Below are 22,726 nucleotides of genomic sequence, written 5' to 3' on the forward strand. Positions count from 1 at the left end.
CATACTTGGCTTCATTTTTTGAGATCGGGTCTGAAGTCTTATAGGCTTATTCCCAGTTTACATGATACTGGGATTGAACTCAAGGCTTTGTGTATGCTATGTAAGCATTCTACCAACGGAGCCAAGTACTCTGCCTTAAATGAAATGGCTTGGCTTGCTAAGATGACTTGGCAAGTAAGAATATGTGCTGCATAGGTCTGATGACCAATCAGACCTCAGGAACCCTTAGGAAGGGGAGGAACATCTCCTGAAAGTTGTCCTCTGACTGCTATATGGCATACATACCTGGACACACATATCTGTGATGTGGGATTCCCTTCTGTATGCTGGGAAACAAAAGCATAATCTCTGTTTACACACCTGTATACATACACCTGTACACACACATGCATATGCATGCACATACCTGCATACACACACCTACACACATACGCACCTGTATATACACATATCTGCATACACACATACCCTCAAATAAACACACCTGTACACACATGCATATGCATGCACATATCTGTATACACACACCTACATACATACACACCTGTATATACACATACTTTCATACACACACCTACATACATACACACCTGTGTATACACATACCTGCATACATACACTTGCACACACACCTGTATATACACATACCTACATACACACCTGCATATACACATACCTGCATACACAGCTGCATACAAACACAGCTACATACACCTCCCCAGATAAACACATACCTGCACACACATACATACTTGCATATACACACATACCCGCATATTCACATACACCTGCATACATATACACACTTGTATATACCCCCACATACACAAACTTGCGTATACACACACCTGCATACATAGCTATATGCGCACATAGCTGCACACACACACACCTGCATATATACACACACCTGCATACACACACACCTGCATATATACACACACATGCATACACACACACCTGCACACACACCCCAAAATAAATAAATAAATGAAAAATTATTTTCTTCAGAGTACCTCGGCTTCACTGTATCCTGTTGACCAACCCTTTCACAAGCATAGACACCTGTCCCCCCCACCCCCTTAGGTGCCAAAGGTGACAGTAGAATCATCAAATAGGCTGGGCTTGGTGACCGGTACCTTTAATCCCAGCCTCAGGAGGCAGGAACAGGTAGGTGGATTGGAGTCCCAGGCCAACCTTGGCTACGTAGTGAGTGCCAGGCCAGCCAAGGCTATATAGTGAGACTCCTGTCTTAAAAAAAATTATCTAATGGGGACATTATTGAGTGTCGTTTATCACTGTTCCTCTGAGGGTCTGCGAATATGAACTGAAAGTAGACAGAGTAGCAGGAGAAAAGTCATGCAAATGTGTTTAACTCACGAGGGGAGAATCACAGGATGATGCCTGCATAATCGGGTGGGGATAGATACCTTTCTTCGTAGAGCAGAGGAAGTGGGGATCTAGGTAATTTTGAGGGGTAGTAAATGATGTTAGGGAAGATGAATGGACTCAGGAGGCAGAAATTATCTTGTAAATGATTCTCTGGAAATGTGAATGAGCCCCAGAGAGAGATAATATCTTGTAAATGATTCTCTTTGGAATTGGAATGAGCTAGAGGGACGAAAATGATTCTCTTTAGAATTGGAATGAGCCACGGGAACAGACAATATCTTGTGACAGAGTCCATCCAGGTGTGCCGTTACTAAGCCTTCTTTTCCGTGAGGTGGTGCGGTCTCACGGAGAGGAGGGGAGGCAGCTGTGTTCTCTTTGATGGGTTCAGCACGAATGACATGTTCTGTGGGGAAAGAGGTTATGTGGACTTTTGGAGCCGCAGATCAAAGGCCATAAACCAATACATTTACCAAGAATGTGGGTGGGGCCAAATCTTTCTACTTCCCTCCTAGCCGTCTCCCCTCCTCCCCTAACCTCCTCTCTGCATTTCTTCATCCCTCCTCTTTCTTCTCTGCTTTTTTCTTTCTCAAGATAGGGGCTAGTATCGAAGCTGGCCTCAAATTCAAGAACCTCCTGCCTTAGGCTCTCTACTGACTGGGGAAATCTTTTTTATAGGTTTTCAATGTCACATTGTTACTTTGGAATTGGCAGAGGCTAGCTCAGTGACACGTTCTGAGAGGGTAGCACAGGTCTGCAAGGTTTTACTAGAAGTCCCAAGGGTGGCAGGTCAGATCCAGAGGCAGAAGTAGGTGATAATCACAGGGCTGAAGCCTAGGCGCATCGGGGCTCTTGACCAATAACACTCTGTCATTGAAGGACCTCAGTCTGTCTGCTCTTTGCTCAAAAGTCAAGATGAGAGACTGTAGAAAGAAAACAGGTTTATCCAAGGGTTGGCGTCTTGAGAAGATGCAGGAGTTAATGCATCTGCTTCACAATGAACCTGCCCCACCCCCCCACCCCCACAAAAAAAAATCTTAAGGACATTGGTCTATAAAAGGGCTTTTATAATGAGGGAGAGGAGATGCAGAGGGCAGTGGACAGGAAGGCCATATGCTGGGTGGCTTTGTGTCATTCTGTACCTGCATTGCCTTTTTATCATCTGTTCCCAACTAACCTTGACCTCAGGGGTAAGTAGTCCCCATAGACTTTAGATTGCTAAACTACTTAAGTTAAATCTCCCAGCAGTTTCCGTGCCCTGTCAGTTGACTCATAGAACTGAAGAGTAAGGAGGGGCGTTACACAGTCACATTCTGATGTCACCAGAGGGTGCCAGATGTTTTGGGTTCCATAGATCTAAAGAAAGGTTATTTGGCAGTTAACAACTTGACTATTTAGGTGCAGCATTTCTCTAGAATGTAGGAGGGGATGTCAGAGGAGAAACCACCAAGGAGTAGCCACACTCTCTCCACAACCATGCCATCTTACTTAGCTAAGATCCAGCAGTCTGCAGGATCTAACAGAGATGCAGCTTCTTCTGAGGATGTCAGCAGCACATTGCTGTGACTTGATCCTAGGTTCAGGTTGGGGGGATGGGACCACAGAATGGCAATGTTGAGGTGGTGGGAACTTTTAAGCTTTGTAGTCCAGAGGTTGTAGGACTAGCTCAGCAGTGAAATGCATTGACAGCTCTTCAAAAGGACCCAGATTCCATTCCCAGCATCCACATGGTTGCTCACAGCTGTAGCTTCTGTGCTACTACATGTACTACGGTCCTGTAGCGCCTGTACTACGTGTACTATGGTACTATGCCTGTAGCATACTGCCTGCACTACAGATGTTCACGAGCCGGGCAAGGACCTGGAGACTGACACACACACATACAGAGACAGAGACATGGGGACACGGGTCATCCTTGAATTCCCCAAGAATGCCAACTTTATTGTGTTCCAGGGCAGCTTATATAGTGCCTTCCCTGACCAATGGCCACACCCTAGCTCTCGGACTCCTTCAGGTACAGCCACCAGAAACCACTCCCCTGTCTCGTGCTCAGAGCAGCTGCAAACACAGGGAAAGCTGCAAGCATAACAAGTTGTTTACTCTGGCATGCAAGGGGGTCACAGGAAATTCAGGGTCTGGGGGTCCACAGTCCCCAACACACAGCTGCCTGTAACTCCAGTCCTAGAGGCCATCTGGCCTCTGAAGGTGCTGCATTGACATCCATGCAGGCAAAACATGCATACACATAAAATAAAAAAGACAACAACAAGAAGATGGGTGGTGGTGGTGCACGCCTTTAATCTCAGCATTTGGGAGGCAGAGGCAGGTGAAGCTCTGTGAGTTCATTGCCATCCTGGTCACATAGTGAGTTCTAGGATACTCAAAGCTATCCAGAGAAAACGTATCCCTAAAAACAAGAAACAAACCAACAAAGAAATGGAGTTGCCTAGTGAAAGTTATCTAGATCGTTTGGGGAGGGGAACATTGTGGTCCCCCAATATCTTTGCTTTTTTGGTTTATTGTGTTGGGAGATGATGTGGGGTGTTGGGGGTGGGACTTCTTGCAAAAAACCTGCTGTTTGGACTTTCAGCATCTGAAGCTATTAGCCAAATAAATATCTTTTCTCTGAAGGGTTAGTTTGTGTCAGAATTTTATTTTATAGTTAACTGAAGTTTTCAGGAAAAAGGGGCTCCTCCATCAAACCATCTACAAGGCCAACTGACTAAGAACTTCAATGATTGTGGGGCTGGAGAGATGGCTCAATGGTTAAGAGTGCTTACTACTCTTCTGGAGGACCTGGGTTCAAGTCCCAGCACCTACATCAGGCAGCTCCCTTCCAGCTTCCTCTAACTCCAGCTCCTGAACACACAGTGCACATAAATGCTTGCAAGCATATGCATAAACTAAAATAAACAAATGCTTGAAAAGAACTTCACTGATTGTAGAGTCAGAACGTCGCAGGTCGAGAGCCAAGTCATCTTGGGCTATCACTAGTTTGTTAAATAGTCTTGTATTCTCCACCTGTGTTTACTAACATCCTTGGAACTATTGGGCAAATCTTTTTGAAATGTTCAGAGAGAAGCCTAGCTTCCATCAACCCAAAAGCCAAGAACGAACGACATTAGATAACATTTAAGGTCTCTAATGGACATTTCCTTACTTTGCTGTAACCGCCTCTCTGATATTTTTACCAATGCATTTAAGAAGTGTTTTGATTTAGGTTTTTTTTGTTATTATGATCAAAACTTTACAGAATGGTTACCATGTTGGATCGTGGTACTTGGGGTGACTTAAATCTTTGTTCCTGGGCCATGCTCACTCATATTTCATTCCATAATAAACTATCTCTCATTTCCTTTGATATGAGAGCTGTGCTTTTATTTTTGCATTGACATAGTAATGAAAACTGACTAATATACTGACCTGTGAGGACTTGAGCAATTGCTCGGTGGGCATTGAGGGAGCAGCCATGGTCTTTCCCGCATATTTCTGGCGTCAGTACAGAATATCCTTTTCTTTGGAGAGTGGGAGCCATTTGCATGATGCTTTAGCTCTTTGGCTCACTAATCTCTTTCCTTTCCTTTCTTTTCTTTTTGTTTTTCGAGACAGCCCTAACTCTCCTGGAACTAGTTTTACAGACCAGTCTAGCCTCAAAGAGATCTGCCTGCTTCTGCCTCCCAAGTGCTGGGATTAAAGGTGAGCGCCACCACTGCGTGACTTGATTTGCTAACTTCTACAAATTCTGTCCTAAGAAAACAATCCTGAAGATGATGGACACTCCATGCCCAGTTAGATCAACGTAACATCGCTGGAGTTGGTAGATGAACAAACACGTTAACTGCATGTTCCTGGGGTTCTTGTCCTCAACATGGTCTTGAGGAAGAGGATTCACATGAGGATTCTTCTGAGGCTGATGACGCTTGTGACTGGGAAGCTGCCCGCCTGGACGAGAGGCACTTTTGGTTTTGTCTTCCGTTCTTCTCCGTTTTCTTCCCCTAACATTTATTTGTTAACACTTTAAAGATTCATTTTTACTATTTTTAATTCTGTGTGCATGTTTGCATCTACACATGGGTCTTTGTGCGTTAGGGTCAGAGATCCCCCTCCCCCCCCAGAGCTAGGTAGTTGTGAGCTGTCTGATGTAGGTTTTGAGACCTGAACTCGGGTCCTCTGCAAAAGCAGTACATGCTCTTAACTGCTGAGCCATTTCTCCAGCCTCTTACTCGTGTGTGTGTGTGTGTGTGTGTGTACACGCCACAGCATGCTTGTAGAGGTCAGAGGACAACTTTTGTGAGTTACTTCTCTCCTTCTACCATGTGGGTCCCACCTTTTACCCCTTGAGTCATCTCTCCAGCCCCCACACTGCTTTCTTGGTGGCCCTGTGCTGATACCTACTCACTCCTGGCCACCTTTGTGCACAGACCCCCCTCCAAGGTCTAGTGTCATCGTCTCCCATGCTAACACCCCACCCCCAGACTCACTTCTGCCGTCAGAAGCCCTGCCATGTGCCGCTTCCTCTTCATCCTGCTCCTTCTCTTCCATCCAGCTGTGGGACAGAGGCGAACTGAACAGCCATTGAAATACCATCTGAGGACAAAACCAAAAGTGCTTTTGAATTCTTTAAAAACCAGTCCATAAAATAGAGGTCGCCTGTCAGCTTTGTACCTAGAGGAAGCAGGAGTCTGGCTCAGCCGTCCATTTGCTAAATCCATCAGGCCGCTCATTCAGAGAAACTGGAAAAGAATCTGAAAAATGCTAAGCTGTTGGCAAAATGGAAAGCAAGTTTTGAAAGAATTCAAGAGAAATCTGTGTCAACTGAAAAGTTCTTATTTGAGACCTTGCGGATTTGGAATACTGTTATATAAAGAGTGTGTCAGAAGGAGGCTAAGCGACCTTTCAGTTTTTAATGGTTGGAACATATCTTAAATTATTGGTGAGAGTTGAAGAATATACAGTGTTTAAAAAAATATTCCTTAGCTGGGTGGCGGAGGCGCACGCCTTTAATCCCAGCACTCAGGAGACAGAGGCAGGCGGATCTCTGTGAGTTCGAGACCAGACTAACTACAAGAGCTAGTTCCAGGACAGGCTCCAAAGCTACAGAGAAACCTTGTCTTGAAAAACAAAAACAAACAAACAAACAAAAAAAGATATTCCTTAAAATAGTATTTGGGCCGCCAGTGTCCTGGCTAAGTGTGGTAAGTTGGTCACTTGGTAACCAACTGAGAAAAGATGGATGTTCACGGAACTTGTGAGACCCACAGACCCAGTGGTGTGTGATGTATGAAGACCCTGGCTGTGGACAGTCGGTCCTATCTTGCCTCCTCTTTATCCCTTCTTGGCACCTCCCCCTTTTGCACACCACTCCTTCTTCATCCTTGGACCCAAGCCCCTCAGAGCCTAACCCCCTCTTCCTCACAGTGCCCCTTTCTTTCCTCAAGAACTCCATGCGGTCCTGTTTTCATTTCTAGGGTCTTCTGGAGTCACTACCTGTCTGGGCTTAGCTCAGGTCTCCCTGAGGATCGTCTGCTGAGGTGTGGAGTGGTGTCTCAGTGTGTCACAACCCTGCCTGACTCCTTCCCTTTCCCCGACCAGGTTCCCACCAGGCTGTCACAGTTATGACCCCACTCGCCAGACTGAGGGATCGTTGTCACTTAGTACCATCCTCTGACATGCCTAGGTGCTGTAATCCTCCCCACGGTGCTCTGCCACCTAGCTCTCTGCAGGGAGCACCCTCCTCCATCAAACCAGGGTGCTGTATTCCTCCCCACAGTACCCTCTTGTGCTTGCATGTGCTCTTTGTCTAAGGCTTGCCTTCCATGTCCCAGAGGGCGGGTTCTTTGTCCTCTTTGCTGCTCTGTCTTGGTTCCTACAATCAGGCCATGTGTCTAGCAAGTCCTTGCTGAATGGCTGGAATAGTCTCAAGTCCTCCCCAGTGAGAAATGCCCAAAGCCACATCTCAGAGAGGATAGGCTCTGGATGGTGGCTGTCTCCTGCCAACCTTCTTCTCAGATGTCCATACCTCCGACCTCAGACTAGTCCAGACCTCCACATTTCCCCATAGTGAACATTGGATTTTTACAGATGAGCTTCAGAATTCCTCAGACAATTTCCCCCAAAGGTTCATTGATTTCGATTGTTTGAATCAGGATCTCGCATATCCCAGGCTGGCCTGTGTATAGGAGGATGACATTGTACTTCTGCCCTACCTCCCTTCTCTGAGTAATGGGGTTACAGTCCCATGAGATTACAGCAAGGGCTGGTTCACGCAGTGCTGGAAGTGGAAAGCCTGCCGAGCAAACACTTGCTGTCTGCTACCCTCAACCTTCTACCTTTCTTATATTTTCTAAATATTCGCAAGAGGAAAGGAATTGGTTTGTGGATGTTTACTTTGTATCCATTCACTTCAAACTTTAATTATTGTTTTTCTTGAGATGTCTCACCTTGTAGCCCTGGCTGGCTTCAAACTTAGGATCCACCTGCCTCGGCCTTGTGAAAGAATGGGATCACATGAGTGTGTCACCTTGCTTAACTCAAGATGTTTCGTTTGATTGTTACGGAATGAAATTGGTCTCAACAAATGACAGTGGTGTCTCCTTCCGGCTCCTCTGGGCCCTGCCTCGTTTTCAGCTGTTTCTCATTGCATTGGGCGGAGCGGATCCTTTCTTAAATAAACCTCTCATTAGGGAAGACATTCGGGACTGCACGGAATATTTTAAGAACACAGCCATGAAAGTGACATCCCCACCTCTGGGAGGCTGCCAGGGCAGTACTTAGAGGAGATTCATCGCTCCCAGGGCTTACATTAAGGAGGGAAAGAAAGAGAAACAATAAATCAAGTCCATGTTTGATGAACTTTGTTCCCTTTAAGCTACAAACCAAGAGAAAGGAGAAAAAGGAAGTAATAAATTTAAACAAAATGGAGGAAGAGCGAGTTGATAAACTTAATCAAAAGCACCTGGAGGAAATGACCTTTGTGCAGAGTGGGGCAGTATGGGACAGCGACGGGGAGGGCAGGGTTCTTCCTTTTATATATCTGGAGGTAGATGGTTTTGGAGGCTGGGGCTGCTGTTGGCCCTGTGGTCACCTACAGGCCAGTGACTTCAGACTGCAGTTCTTGTCTCAGTCAATTCCTCAGATGGATTTGGGGAGAGGAAAAATGCTCAAACCAAGGAATGAACCCCAGCAGGCCCAGCATGGATGGAGAAGGCAGCGTGGAGCTTGGGGAGAGTGGTGAGACCCTCCCCATGAGTCTCACAAGGGCGCGTTTCGGTCCATCTGTTGCCACACTACATATGTGCGCTCTTCCCCCATCTCGAGTCTTTAGTCAAATGCCTTTGCAGAATTCCATGCTGATGGAGAAAAAGTCAGGTCCTTGGTTTTGTCTGCGCTCAGGCCGGAGCGCTTGGGAATGAGGTAGTTAGGCTGGGAATAGGTGGCCAGTTTGGGCTCACTGCTTCTGCTGGGCCTGCGAGGTTTCGGGGGCTTGGCTGCTTGGCTGCTTGTAGGGTTTAATATTATGCTCTTCTGAAGGGAGAACTCCCTTATAGGCTTTGAAGAAAAAAAACTCATAAGCCATTACCTAAATTTTAAAATGGAGCAAATGCAAATTAATACACTCTAAAAGAAGAAATGAACTAATGCAAAAATGTTTTACAAGCAAATGAGAGGACTGGGTTCTCAGCAGTCTGCCTGTATGTTTTTGTAACAAAATGGAAATTAATATCTTCCCAGGGGCTCATCATCTATTCCTCTCAACTCAATGTAATCTGCCGTGATTGTTTTTAATAGAGAAGAAGAAGCGCCCAGCTGCTCTTTTGAGCAAGCCAGCAGAAGGACATCTTGGAGCAGATCTGTGCTCTGCATAAAGTCCCTGGGTGGCCGCTTTGTTTTATTGTAGAAGGGAGGCCAGCTCCTCTTTTCCAGATGGGGGTCAGTGTAGACCAGGCATAGCAGGTGCTGGCTTCCCTGGTGAACAGAGACCTGGCGCAAGCAAGCTGGAGCCCCCTGGCAAGAAAAACAGAGACCCTTAAGCCCTTCTCCCCGAGACCTGGGCCTGGAGACAGGCAGGGTCACCCTGAAGGTCTTGGGCAAGGTCTCTTGGTTGAAAGGACCGTGCTACTCCTGGCTGAAGCTAAGTGATCTGAGGCAGCCACCTTGATGGCATGGGGTTTGGGGCAGCCATAAAGGATGTTTTAGGAGGCCAGATGAAGGGAATCCATGGGCTAGAGCCAGTAGAGGAGCACCACAGCAGGCCACAGGCATACTCTGTGAAGACCAGATTTCAGCAGTGACAGAGAGGCAACAGCCAGAGAGACATCTATCTGTGTTAGCTCACTGTGACCCTGCGTGTTTGGGGACCATGTCAGTGTTAAGTCTCCTGATGGGAGGAATGAATTCCTGGTGCTAGAACTTGTTGACTTGTTATAGAACTCCCTCAGGGATGCCGGATGATGGTGGCGCATGCACGCCTTTAATCCCAGTACTTGGGAGGCAGAGGCAGGGGGATCTGTGAGTTTGAGGCCAGCTTGGCCAGCAATGTGAGTTCCAGGATAGGCTCCAAAGTTACACAGAGAAAACCTGTCGCAAAAAAACCGAAAAAAAAAAAACAACAACAACCAACCAACCCCAACCAACCAGCCAAACAAAGAAAAACAAACAAACAAACAAAAAACAAAACAACAAAAAGAAGAAAAAGAAAAGAAACCCTCCCAGGGATGCACTATGGCTCCTTGTTTTTCAGATGGTAAAGCAAATCTCACTCTTCCTTTTCATGAGCTTAGTGCTGGGTATTAACTTTCAGTACTTTGCAAAATCAAAATATCTTGGGCAGCTTTAAGAAAGGACATATTTAATCACACATATTATTGATGTAAATTTCAAAGCTTTCAGACAGACACAGACACACAGACGCACAGATAGACAGACAACTCCTCCCCCCAGGGAATTTTTCAAGTGCCAGGCTTATCACCCAGCTCACATTCCATTGGCTCAAACTCAATCACATGGCAGCACTTAACAGCAAAGGAGGCTGGGAAATGAAGTCCAAGCAATACTAGAGAAGAAGATTGTTCTTCAAAAGAAAACAGCTTATGACTGTAGGGGAGGAAAAGATCCTTCCCCTTCAACCCGCATAGCTTTTCTACTAATTTTCTATTAGGCGACAGATTAATGAGAGAAAGAGAAGCAAGATTTATTCGCAGGTGGACTGGCACACAGACAGGAAACTCAGGAGCTGTTAGACAATGGAATCTAGGTACCCAGTTTATAAGGGGGTGGGGGTCGGAAGGGCATGGATGGGAAAGCAAATGGAGACTCCTGTGCTGGCTGGTTTTGTGCTAACTTGACACAAGCTAGAATCATTTTAGAAGAGAGAACCTCAACTGAGAAAATGCCCCACCGGCTGGCCTATGAGCAAGCCTAGGGTGCCACTTTTGAGTGGAGGGTCCAGGAGAGCTTAAGAAAGCAGGCGGAGCAAGCCAGGGGAGTCATTGGTAGCAACGCCCCTCTGCATAGAGTCCCTGGGTGGTCTCTTGTTTTACTGTGAAGCAAGGCCAGCTTCTGCATCAGCTCCTGCCTCCAGGTTCCTGTACTGCTTGAGTTCCTGTTCTGACTCACCGAGAAAATGGGCTACAGCTGGTTGGTTATGTGTTTTATCACACAATAGAAATCTTCACTAAGACAGCTCCTTTAGGAGACTGGATGGGAGATAGAGTTTGTGACAGAATCACGCCCAAATAGGGCCAGGCGTGGTGATATGGTGAAGCAAGAACCCACAAAAGTCTAATAACCAATTTATTTAGGGGGGCAGTGGAAGAACACAAACTCACCGATGTAGAACAAATCAGACGCTGCTGCTGATCCAACTGGCTTTGTCCAGCTGCTCTGCCCAAGGGTGAGGAGCACCAACTGCACCAGCTCTCCACCGCATGCTCTCCAGCCATGCCAAGAGAGCGTGTGAGAGCAAGACAGCCTTCCTATCAGCTGTTAAGTGGGTACATAGGCAGACAAGACCACACCCTAGGGCTCGTAACCCCCAAAAGCCATTGGTTAAAGAGAAAGAAATTTCACAACAGTACACACTGTTAGGACTCAGAAGGCAGAGGCAGGCGGATCTCTGAGTTTGAGGCCAGCCTGGTCTACAGAGTGAGTTAGGAAGTTAAGAGGGTCAGACTAAATGACTGCCTGGGTGTGCTGCTTCCTCCTTTGTCTCTGAGAATATTAGAGGTGCTCTGGGAGGGATTGGCAATAGTTGTGTTCTTTTGGGAGGATCTGCTTTATGGCTCACAAAGGGTCATAGGAACCCCATTGTAAAAATAATCCTACGCCAAAAAGACATATGCTTTGGGGTTTATATGCCCTGATCCCTTCCTTGCTCCAAACCCCTTCATTCTACAGCGAGATCAAGAGACCCAGGATCCCATTCACAGAAGCTATTCTGGAAATGGCAAGTTCAAAACGAAATTGTCTAAAACCCTCAATGTATGTTTGTACTAAGGTTCATGCACTTCTCCTGCAAGAGGGGATGCATTGGAGGTTATGATTCAGGGACCTAGCTCAGTAGTGCTAAGTCTTGCTTCCTGATTCTCGGCCTCCACAGACTTTCAGTCCATCTGGGTTTGGAGCAAGGAACAAAGCGACACATTCTGTAACCCCCATGTCTGGACTCCTATTTTGGCTTCCACCTCTTCTCTTTGAGACAGGGTCTCATATATAGTCTTGGCTAACCTGAGACTTGCTATGTAGACTAGGCTGGCCTCAAACTCACAGAGATCTGCCTGTCCCTGCCTCCTGAGTGCTTAGACTAAAGATGTGCACCATCGCACCTGGCCGTTTGATGCTGAACGCATCCAATGGGGAGAACACAAGTGAAATTATCCCAAGCTAACCCCAAATGGAGTATTCTCAAGGTTTTCTTTATTAAAAGGGAAAACTCACAAAACAGGAATGGGGGTCCAACATCAAGGTGTGAAGCCCGGGAAGAGAGGGATGAGCGGACGAGACTGCAGCCTTTTGGTACCCCAAAGCCATGCCTCAACCTGGTCCAGCCTCTCAAAGGCCACTGACTGAAGGAAGTTCCCCATCAGCCATTGCTGGGGGTTCTTCTGTCATCTGCTCAGGTACAAGCACATTTTTGCTATTGTGACATCCAGGGCACATGTAATAGTTAATCTTGATTAACAAAGTGGCAAGATTTAGAATCACCATGGAAATGAATCTCTGGACATGTCTTTTTTTTTTTTTAAGATAAATTAATTGCAGTATCACAACCCATCTTAAGCGCGAGCAGCACCGTTTCATAGGCTGGAGTTTCAGACCAGATAAAAAGGAGAAGCAGGGCTAAGCAGCAGGGTCCTTTACTCTCTGCTTCTTGACTGTGGAACCCGTGTGACCAGCTGCCTCCTGCTTCTGCCACCACAACAATGGGCTGTATCCTCCCCACTGTAAGTCAAAATAAACCCTGTGCTCCTGAGCTACTTTTTGTTAGCATGATGGTTTGAATGAGATGTCCTTCAGAGTCTTGGGCACTGGTACGCTTGGTACCCCAGTTGACGGTGCTGCCTGGGGAGGCTTGGAAGGTATGGTTTTGTTACAGGAAGCATGTCATGGGGGCAGGATTTGAGGTTTCAAAGCCTCATGCCATTCCCAGTGCACTCTCTGTTTTCAGAAGTATGGTTCAAGAGGTGAGCCCTTATTTTCCTGCTCTTGCCGCCTTGCCTGCACTTGACCATCAGAGACTCTAGCTCCCTAGGACCATACATAAGTCCAGATCAGCTCTTCCTCTTGTAAGTTGCCTCGGCCATGTGTTTGATTGCGGTAACAGAGAAGTAGCCAAGGCGGTCCGGTATTTTGTCGCAGTGATGAGAAAGGTAATGTATTCAGCATGGAAGGCCATGATAAAGGGGAAATGTCAGTGCCTGGTACAGCTGGGGGTGGTTGTCACACTCCCTGTGTAGCAGATTGGGATTATCAAAGAGCCCATGAGTGCTAACCTCTGGTCTCCCCCCAGATGGTGCTAACTATAGTTGATGTAGATGATCCAGTTATAGTTGGATGTTGTTCATCTCCGAAAAGGTTCCTATGTTCTGTCTCTGGTCCATTTCGAGTTAATTTTCATGGTGGAATTTGGTGAGGGTTTCCCATCTTTTTTCACGGTAGAAGACAAGAATTCTGTAGCATTAGAGACACAGGTAGGACAAGTACCTGCCCTCTAATGTGAACCTTAGACTCAAGACAGCCCTAGGACCAGGTATTCCATATTGGTCAAAGATGAGCTAGGAAATCAGGCAATGGCACACCTTTAATCCTAGCACTCAGATCACTGACTTAAAGGCCAGTCTGATCTACATAGTGAGTTCCATGACAGCCAGAGCTACACAGTGGGGCTCAGTCTTAAAAGAACAACAACAAAAACGTCCAATCCAAAACCAAACCCAAAACAAAGATGACCTGTTGACCTGTTCACTAGAGATTGGACCCTAGTTCACCCTTCTACCCAATGCTATTCACTCCCGATTTTTGCCGTGTTTGGAATCCTCACATTCTGATTGGCTTAGCTACTTTCCAGTTTCCTTTCACACAAAGGGTATTAGGGAACATACAAAATGGGGAAGAGGCTGCCTCTTTGAGAAAGCACAGAGGGTGTGGTCCTTTCCGTAGAATAGGACTCCCTGCTGCTCCTGGAATATAGTGTCCAGTGCTGTTCCCTATTTTGCCCAAAGTCATAGAGTTGTTAAATGTCAGAGGCAAGTTTCTGACATTCGGGTCTGTTATGCCAAAGCCACTACTTAGCCCTCAGTCCTGTATAATATACTGGCCTTTCAAAGGCAACTGTGGAAGCCCAGGAGGGTGGAAAGGGGAAAGGAATTCTTTGGCTAAGACCAAATGTAGCCAGAATTATGGAATGTAGAATGGTGGGTTTTTTGTTTGTTTTGTTTCTTTTTTTTTGTATGAGTACTCTGTCTGCATGTATGCCTGCCAGAGGAGGGCATCAGCTCCCATTATAGATGGTTGTGAGCCACCATGTGGTTGCTGGGAATTGAACTAAGGACCTCTGGAAGAGCACCCAGTGTTCTTAACTGCTGAGTCATCTCTCCAGCCCCCGAGAAAGTGCTTTGTGATTACCTCTTTAGTCGACACATTTCTAACCATCCCCCCCCCCCCGGGAAATAGCACTCCTGAAAACCAGCAAACCCTCACACAGCAGGATGGTGCACGAAGTGAACTCAATATATTATCACCCGGCGTTTTGACAAGCGGTGTGGATTGCATATGGGGAAGTTAAGGGAGTGGGGTGAAGTCATCCTAAAATGGCAGCAGGCCCCTCAAATGAGAGCCAGCTGTGCTCAGGCTGTACAGCTGGGCTCACACTCGGGCCAGTCCACATGAGAGATGAGCCTGGAGTGGAATACAAACCATCCCAGAACCCACAGGAAATGCAAGGCCCTCGCCAGGTAGGATCTACAGTAGGGACGCAATGACATTAGCAACTCTCAAGCTCCCCTCAGCCCACACTTCAGAGGAGCCCTCGGGGGCCGAAGGACTTCTGCCTCACTTTGTATATTTAAGAAACTGTCTTCTTTTAGTATCCTTCTCCCTCTTTGCTCCCACAGCTTCCTGCTCCAAGCACCTGAAAAACAATCCCACTTTATCTTGTTTAAGACTCCCAAGTGTTTGTCCTAAGCCCCTCCAGAGAGTTTTGCAAAAAGACTTAAGGGTGGGATCCCGACCAAGATCCCCTGGCTTTGAATTCCTGTTCTAATTGTTGCCTGCGATGTGGTCTAGAGCCCATCCCTGTAGGACAGGGCTAAGAAGAGTAAATGCTTCAAAGCCAGACCTGGTGGTTCATCCTGTTATAGCAGCACTGGAAGCTGAAGGTGGGAGGAGGGCCACAAGTTCAGGGCCAGGCTGGGTTAGAGTGAGATTCTGTCTCAAAGCAAACTAACACTGCCCAGCCCTCCACAACATACACATAACCCTGCCAAATAGCAAAACCAGACCTATAAGGGCAGCCACTTACTGTGTGTTTTGAGATGATTGATTTTTGAAATAGTACCTGGCATGTGGTAATTGCTGGATAAATATAGCTTATTTGTATTGTTATAAAAGACTGGAGAGAATTTGAGAGACATCAAAATCAAGATGAAAAAACTTGAGCAATTTTGATGTCAGTGGTGGTGCAGGCCTTTAATCCTAGTACTTGGGAGGCAGAGGCAGGCAGATCTCTGTGAGTTTGAGGCCAGCCTGGTCTATAAAGTGAGTTCCACAACAGCCAGGGCTACCCCGAGAAACCCTGTTTCAAAAATCGAAAACAAACAAAAATCAAAACCCCCAAACAGCATTTTGGCTGTTCCAGAGAATGGTGTGGATAGGAATGTCATGGTCTTGCAGGTGTTCCTGTTGTTGCATCACTTTGGACCTGAGCCTGCTACAAGCGTCATGGAGCAGTGTGGACATCTGAACTACCACTTCCCCTATTGCACTTATTTCAGGGATTGTCTTAGCTTCCTCTCTGTTGCTGTGGCAATGAGTAAGAAAGGCTTTATTTCAGCTTGCAGGTCACAGTCCATCATTGAGGGAGAGCAGGGCAGGAACATTGGTCTATTGTTATGAGCCAAGAAGTTATTCACAACTGATACCTGCTGGGAGAGGAAAGTCAATCTTCTTCAGTGAAGTGATGCTGGGTGTATCAACCAGACTCCAGGACAGGCCCATACTCACGATAGATGGCTAATACAATTGGGCTTCGTGGTTTTTAGTGGCTTTCTTTCTTTTCCTTTCTTTTTTAGGGTTTCTACTGCTGTGAAGAGACACCATGATCATGGCAACTCTTATAAAGGAAAAAATATTTAACTGGGGTGGCTTACATTGTCAGAGGTTTAGTCCATTGTCATCATGGTGTGGCATAGTGGTGTGCAGGCAGACATGGTGTTGGAGAAGTAGTTGAGAGTCCTACATCTTGACTTGGAGGCAAAAGAAAGTAGACTGAGACACTGGGCAGTAGCTTGAGCATATATGAGACCTCACAGTCCACCTCCATAGTGACACACTTCCTCCAACAAGACCACACCTACTCTACAAGGTCACACTTCCTAATAGTGCCACTCCCCTTGGGAGCCGTTTTCTTTTAAACCACCACAGAGAGAAAGAACATGAAGTTGAGTGGTTAGGGAGGCAGGGGAGATCTGGGAGGAATTGAAAGAGGGAAGGAATATGATAAAAATATACTGAATGAAGTTCTCAAAGAACAGTAAAAAAAAAACTATAAGTTTTCAATTCATTGTTTTTATGAGCTCATGTCACTATCATAGCACAAAATACACTACAACTTGAAAAGCCCCACAATCTTTAAAAATTTCATCATTGATGGAAGTCAGGGTGTGAGCTCAAGCAGGAACATAAAGAGAGTGCTATTTACTAGCTTTCTCACGGGCTCGGGTTTAGTTAGCCTTCTTATGCATCCCAGGACTGCCTATTCAGGGAATGATGCTGCCCACAGTGGGCAGGGCTCTCCTCCATCAATTAACAATCATGACAATTCTCCACAGAAATGTTGATAGGCCAGTCTGATCAGGGTCTGTCTGTCTGTCTATCCATCTATCTATCTATCCATTCAACTATCTATATCTACTATCTGTTTATTTATCTATTTAAATTTTGAGTTTTTGTATGTTTGCTTTGGTCTGATTTTTCTAGACAGGGTTTCTTTGTGTAGCCCTGGCTGTAGACCAGGCTGGCCTTGAACTCACAGAGATCTGCCTGCCTCAGCCTTCTCAGTGATGGAATTAAAGGCGTGTGCCACCACTGCCAAGCTTGTAGTGTGATTCTTATTAACCTGGCCAGCTCTCTCAAAAGCCCTTTCACACAGTCCTGGTTAGGAATCTCTGCACCCATTGGTGTGTAGGACACTGGCCAATAGAACAGAAATGTCTTATATTATGTTGCCACTTGTGAACTATAGACTGAAATTGTTGGGTTTTATGGTCATCAAATGATGACTTGTAATATCATATTCGTGACTTCCGTGTCATCACTCCGAAGTGCCCTTTCCTGGAGTTAGCAAGTGTACGTGCTCTGTGGATGCCAGGCTTGGCCATCCCCCAGAATAAGGGCGGAAATGACAGTGTACCCTATGCTTTTCCATCACTCTACTTACGTGCAGCCACCACCCCTCCTGGGCTCTCTGTTTCCTAAGGGAAGCCTACCCACACCCCTGGTGGCCATTGCTTCCTGAGTGAGAGGCACTTGGTGAAGAACCAGACTTAGTTGCACCAGCCGGCAGGCATGGCCATGTGTGTGGTAGAGACTGCTACTCTCTGCTTTTGAGACTGTTGTGTTTGTCACTCAGCACGACTCAGCATGGGGCTCATGCAGTGTTCTGAAGCTCAGCTGGATGATCACTATGAAAAGTACGGTACAGAAGGTTTCCCAGCAGCCCTTATCTGCATAAACCGTGCTCACAGCCGATTCATTTCATGAGGCTAAGCGTGTGCATACTGTGTTCACTCTCAGTGCAGCAAGTTACACGAGATAGTCAACAGTTCATTGTTAGATGGATTTGGTATTCAATGGTTTTCCCAACTGTGGACTAATAGAAGCATTTTGAGCACCGTTATAGGGAAGCTAGGATATTCCATAGGTTAGGTACATTGAATATGTCTAACTGATTTTTCAACTTCTAATGGTTTCACTGGGACAAAACCTCACATCAACTTGAGGAGACTTTATGTGGGTTCATATATCCTACACACTGTTATCTAATAAACCTCTTAAGCCCCTTTCCCCAGGGCCTGCTTTATTAATTCCACTCTCCTGAGCTCTGCAGAGAAGACTTGCTGCCTTCACCTGCATCCCATTCATCCTTCAGCTTCCCCGCCCTCCTAGTCCCTTGCCAAGCCTTCCATTCCAGGAACGCCTCTGAAAAATTCTTTTAGATTTATTTGTTTATATTTTATGTGTATTAGTGTATGTATGTATGTATGTATGTATGCAAACCACAAGCATGCTGGTACCTAGAGAGGCCAGATGAGGGCATCAGGTCCCCTGGATCTGGAGGTATAGATGGCCATGAGCCAGCCTGTGGATGCTGGGAACTGAACCTGGGTCTCTGCAAGAGTAGCAAGTGTTCTGAACTGATGAGCCTGCTCTCTAAACCCGATTCCAGACACTCTGAAAGTCATGTGGAAATTTCTGTTCTGACACCCCTTTCTCCACCAAAGTTTTAAACTTCATAAAGACAACTAACCCAGTCACCCCTTCATCCCCAGCACAAGCTGCTCATGAGCGAAAGCTCACTGGTATTCTTCAGGTTCACACTCTCCTTGCCACCCCACTGCCTCCCTCACGCCCCACTCCATCCTCCTGGGTTTTGAATGGTGTCTGGTTCAGCCCTACCTTCTTCTTCCTTGGGTCTTCCTAACGCACAGATCCGGCCGCCCTGTGTCATCCCCAGACCACATCTGAGCATCTTCTTTGTTCCACCTTCTTGTTAACAAGACCTGGCTGATGCCTGGCAGGAGAGAAGTAGACAGAAGGGAGGGGAACAAGACCTCAAAGGGGCAGCAGAACCCAAAACAAAAAAACAGGGAGCCTTTGGGCCAAGTTTGTTAACCGAATCTGAGAACCCCTGAAGGAGGTCCAGGAGGGTCCTATCTTGACACCTGCTGGCCATGAGCTCCTGAGGTTCTGCCAGGTGGTCTTTAAGAGCCCATGAACTACATACTGAAAGGAGTTCGGGGAGACTTCCTGCTAGACAATAATAGAGGAAAGAGACCACCTGCTTTTCTGTCCAGAGGTTTGCTCCAAGTATTTTACCGAATAAAACTTTCCCTAACTGGCAAGAACAGCATGGAGTGGATTGCTCAAATAATGCAGGAAGCCCTCTCGAGGCCAATGCTGTTACTGACGCCCCAACTCAGACCATCAAAACCACCACCGGAAACCTGAAAGCTAGAGACCACAGCCTCTGATTCAGCAGAGAGGACCTGCAGCCCTTCAGGGCCCGAAGCCAGAGAATGTGCCGGAGCAGAGTTTTATTGCAAAACGCTAAATTTAACCAGCTGGAACTCTTTTTAAACAATCATCCTATTCATATATTTAAAATAAATTGTGCATCTTTTAGCAGGCAGTCAGTGGTTGGTTATTAAGATGGGAGAAGGGACAGAGTGTTCTTGGCTGGGTTGATCCCAGAATCCCAGGCTCCTTTTCAGGATTGCTCAGCATGTGGTAAAAGCATTTATGAAGGTAAATGTGTCTCAGGTCTGACAGATCAGAGACCCACATACCTACACAGCAAGTGACTGCCAGTCATCTGAGTGGCACACACCGAAGCCTTTCCAAGGTGACGTCACTGTCTCCTGACCTTCTACCAGCGCCTGTAGGGAACACGAACATTAGAAAGGAAAGCTTCAGGGCGTCCAGTGGATTCACCAAAATCTCTTGGCTGAAAACATTAAAGTGCCTCATAAAGTTATAATAGTTAAAACTGTGCAAACTATTTCCAGTGGTTTAAGTTTTTTGCATGACTAGGCGTTGGGATACATAGGGAATCAGCATATATAACGAGGAAAAGCGCTCATTAAAGACTAATAAACTCTACAATCTTGTGCCATATTTTACAGTGGAAACACACATTCAGTTGGGGGTGGGTGTGAAGAAATAACTGCACTTTCGCCCCCCTCCATCCAGACCTGACGAGTCAGCACAAGAGGTGGACAGAATGGATCAACCTCCCTCTGAATGTTGGAGAAAATATCCTGAATAAAATATTGACAAATCTGACTCAGGGCACCAAGTCCAATGATAGGAATGCAGAGGTGGTTAAAAATGAGGAGACGCTTCCTTGCAATTCATTGTATTAGTCAGGTACTAATTACACAATTATCTTTTTTTTTTTAAAGTAATTTTATTAAATTATAGTTTCCATTTACACCCCTCCTCCCAACGCCCTCCCACTCCCCCCCTCCCTCTTCTCCTCCCTCTTTGTCCCCAAGGGCAGTCAGGGTCTCCTGCCCTGTGGGAAGTCCAAGTTCCTCCCCCCTCCCTCCAGGTCCAGGAAGGTGAGCATCCAAACAGATTGGATCCCAAAAATCCAGTATATGCAGAGGAAACCAGTCCCAGTGTCATTGTCAATGGCTTCTCAGTAAGACTGCAGGCCAGCCACATTCAGAAAATCCGGCCACATTCAGAGAATCTGGTTGGATCACATGCTCGTTCAGTCACGGTCCATCTGGCCTTGGTAAACTCTCATTAGATCCGACCCCTTGTATCAGTGGGTGATAGCATCCCTCGCAGTCCTTCGTCATTTTCTTCCTTCCATTTGGATCTTGGGGGGCTCAGTTCCGTGCTCCAACGCGGGCCTCCATCTGTATCGTCATCCAACGCCAGATGAGGGATCTATGGTGATAAGCAAAATATTCATCAGTATGGTCACGGGCCAAGGCCGGTTCAGGCACCCCCTCCTCTGTCCAGAGAACAATCTGGGGATCTCTCCTTGGACCTGGGATCCCATATATAATCAAGTTTCCTGTAAACTCTAATATGACTCCCTTAGTTGAAATATATTCTTCCCTGATCCCACATTCATCCTTCCTCCCTTCCCCCCATCCCGGTCAACAGAGCTTTCTCCATTCCTCCCCTACTCCCTTCTCTCTAACCCTCTCCCCTTCCAACAACCCTCCCACCCCCCCCCCATGCACCCAAGGTTACCTGGGACTCTTGACTATTTCCTACCTCCTGGCGGATAGCTAAAAAATCTTCATCAGGTTCGTCTTCTTATTTAGCTTCTCTAGGATCACGAATAATAGGCTCAAAGACCTTTAACTATGGTTAGAATCCACTTATGAGTGAATACATACCATATTCCTCTTTTTGGGTCTGGCTTACCTCACTCAGTAAAGCGTTTTCTATGTCCATCCATTTGCATGCAAAATTCAAGATGTCATTATTTTTTACCGCTGAGTAAAACTCTAATGTGTATATGTTCCACACCTTCTTTAACCATTCTTCTATTGAGGGGCACCTAGGCTGTTTCCAGGTTCTGGCTATTACAAATAGTGCTGCTATGAACATAGTTGAACAAATGCTTTTGTAGTATGTTTGGGCATCTCTAGGGTATACTCCCAAGAGAGGAATTGCTGGGTCCTGAGGGAGGTTGACTCCCAGTTTCCTGAGAAACCGCCACACTGATTTCCAAAGTGGCTGCACAAGTTTGCATTCCCACCAACAATGGATGAGTGTTCCCCTCATTCCACATCCTCTCCAGCATAGGCTATCATTGGTGCCTTGAATTGTACTACATAAAGTCAACCGAGGAGCCTGTGGAAGTGTAGATTCTGATCATGTCTGAGGTGGGGTCCAGTTTGTAACTTTTCACCAAGCTTCTGGCTACTGCTGATGCTGCTGGCAAGGGACCACAGCAGCAGGGAGTGCAGGCCATCAAGCCCAGCCGCCCCAGACCACTTCTCCTTTTCCCTAAGATCTCCAGGAGACTCAGATGCATGTTTGAGAAGCAGGGATGGAGATGTCTTAGCACTGGGTGGGAGGCGACATTGTTATTTTAAGAAACTACCTGGCTTCCATACCAGTTCAGCGAAACTGGCCAACCTAGGCAACTTGGCAGGACCGCCCTACCATTGAAGAAAAGCAAAAATAAATTCAATACAATTCCTACCAAGAGCTCAGTTAGTTTTTCTGTTTGTTTGTTGTGTGGCATTAGGGATTGAACGTAGGGCTTCCTGAATGCTAGGCAAGTGCTCTACCTCTGAGCTACATTCTCAGCTCCTCAGTGCAATTTAAGAATATATATAGAAACTTTGTGGTTCACCTGGAAGAATGTGAGTATAGAGAAGCAATTTTTTTGAAATAGCAATGAAATAAGGATGAGAACTATCAGATGTCTTAAATGGAGACAATTTACATAAAGTAAAGTGAAGCCTAAATTAATGAAAACTCAGGGTCAGAAATTGGGGTTCAACCTGAAGATCTGAAAAGCAAAACAGCCAGTCACTGGCTCTTACCTTGACCTCAGACTGAAATGGTGATGTTTCCTCCTGGAATCTCAGAAGGAGACTGCGCCTGAGAGCTGTCTCCACCCCCCCACACACCTCCCCCCACCCCCCGCAGCCCTTATATTCCTCTCTAGGGCTGGGATTAAAGGCATGCACCACCGTCATTAAAGGCATGCACCGCCCAGGTTCTATAGCAACTAGTGTGGCTGCTGGGGTTAAAAGGTGTGCGTTACCATAATCTGGTCTGTAAGACTGACCCGTGGGACTGTTTTACTCTCAAATCTTCAGGCAGTCATTGTTTATTAAAATGCAGCTGAAATGCCACTACAGTA

General features: G+C 46.3%; 1 long non-coding RNA gene across 2 annotated transcripts; it reads right to left on the reverse strand.

Moving 5' to 3' along the window:
* Positions 1-1,022: 1,022 nt before the first annotated feature.
* Positions 1,023-22,480, reverse strand: LOC125396895 (uncharacterized). Of its 2 annotated transcripts, none has more exons than XR_015737637.1 (5): positions 22,404-22,480; positions 19,671-19,760; positions 18,781-18,895; positions 5,871-5,976; positions 1,023-2,312 (listed from the first exon to the last, which is right to left on the reverse strand). It is a non-coding gene; the product is annotated as an uncharacterized LOC125396895 (long non-coding RNA). The 2 variants fall into 2 exon arrangements; XR_015737636.1 differs by lacking the exon at positions 1,023-2,312 and adding an exon at positions 3,664-5,384.
* Between the last annotated feature and the right edge of the window lie 246 nt (positions 22,481-22,726).

The sequence above is a fragment of the Myodes glareolus genome, chromosome 1 (assembly GCF_982192425.1).
Source record: "Myodes glareolus chromosome 1, mMyoGla1.1, whole genome shotgun sequence".
Classification (NCBI taxonomy): Eukaryota; Metazoa; Chordata; class Mammalia; order Rodentia; family Cricetidae; genus Myodes; species Myodes glareolus.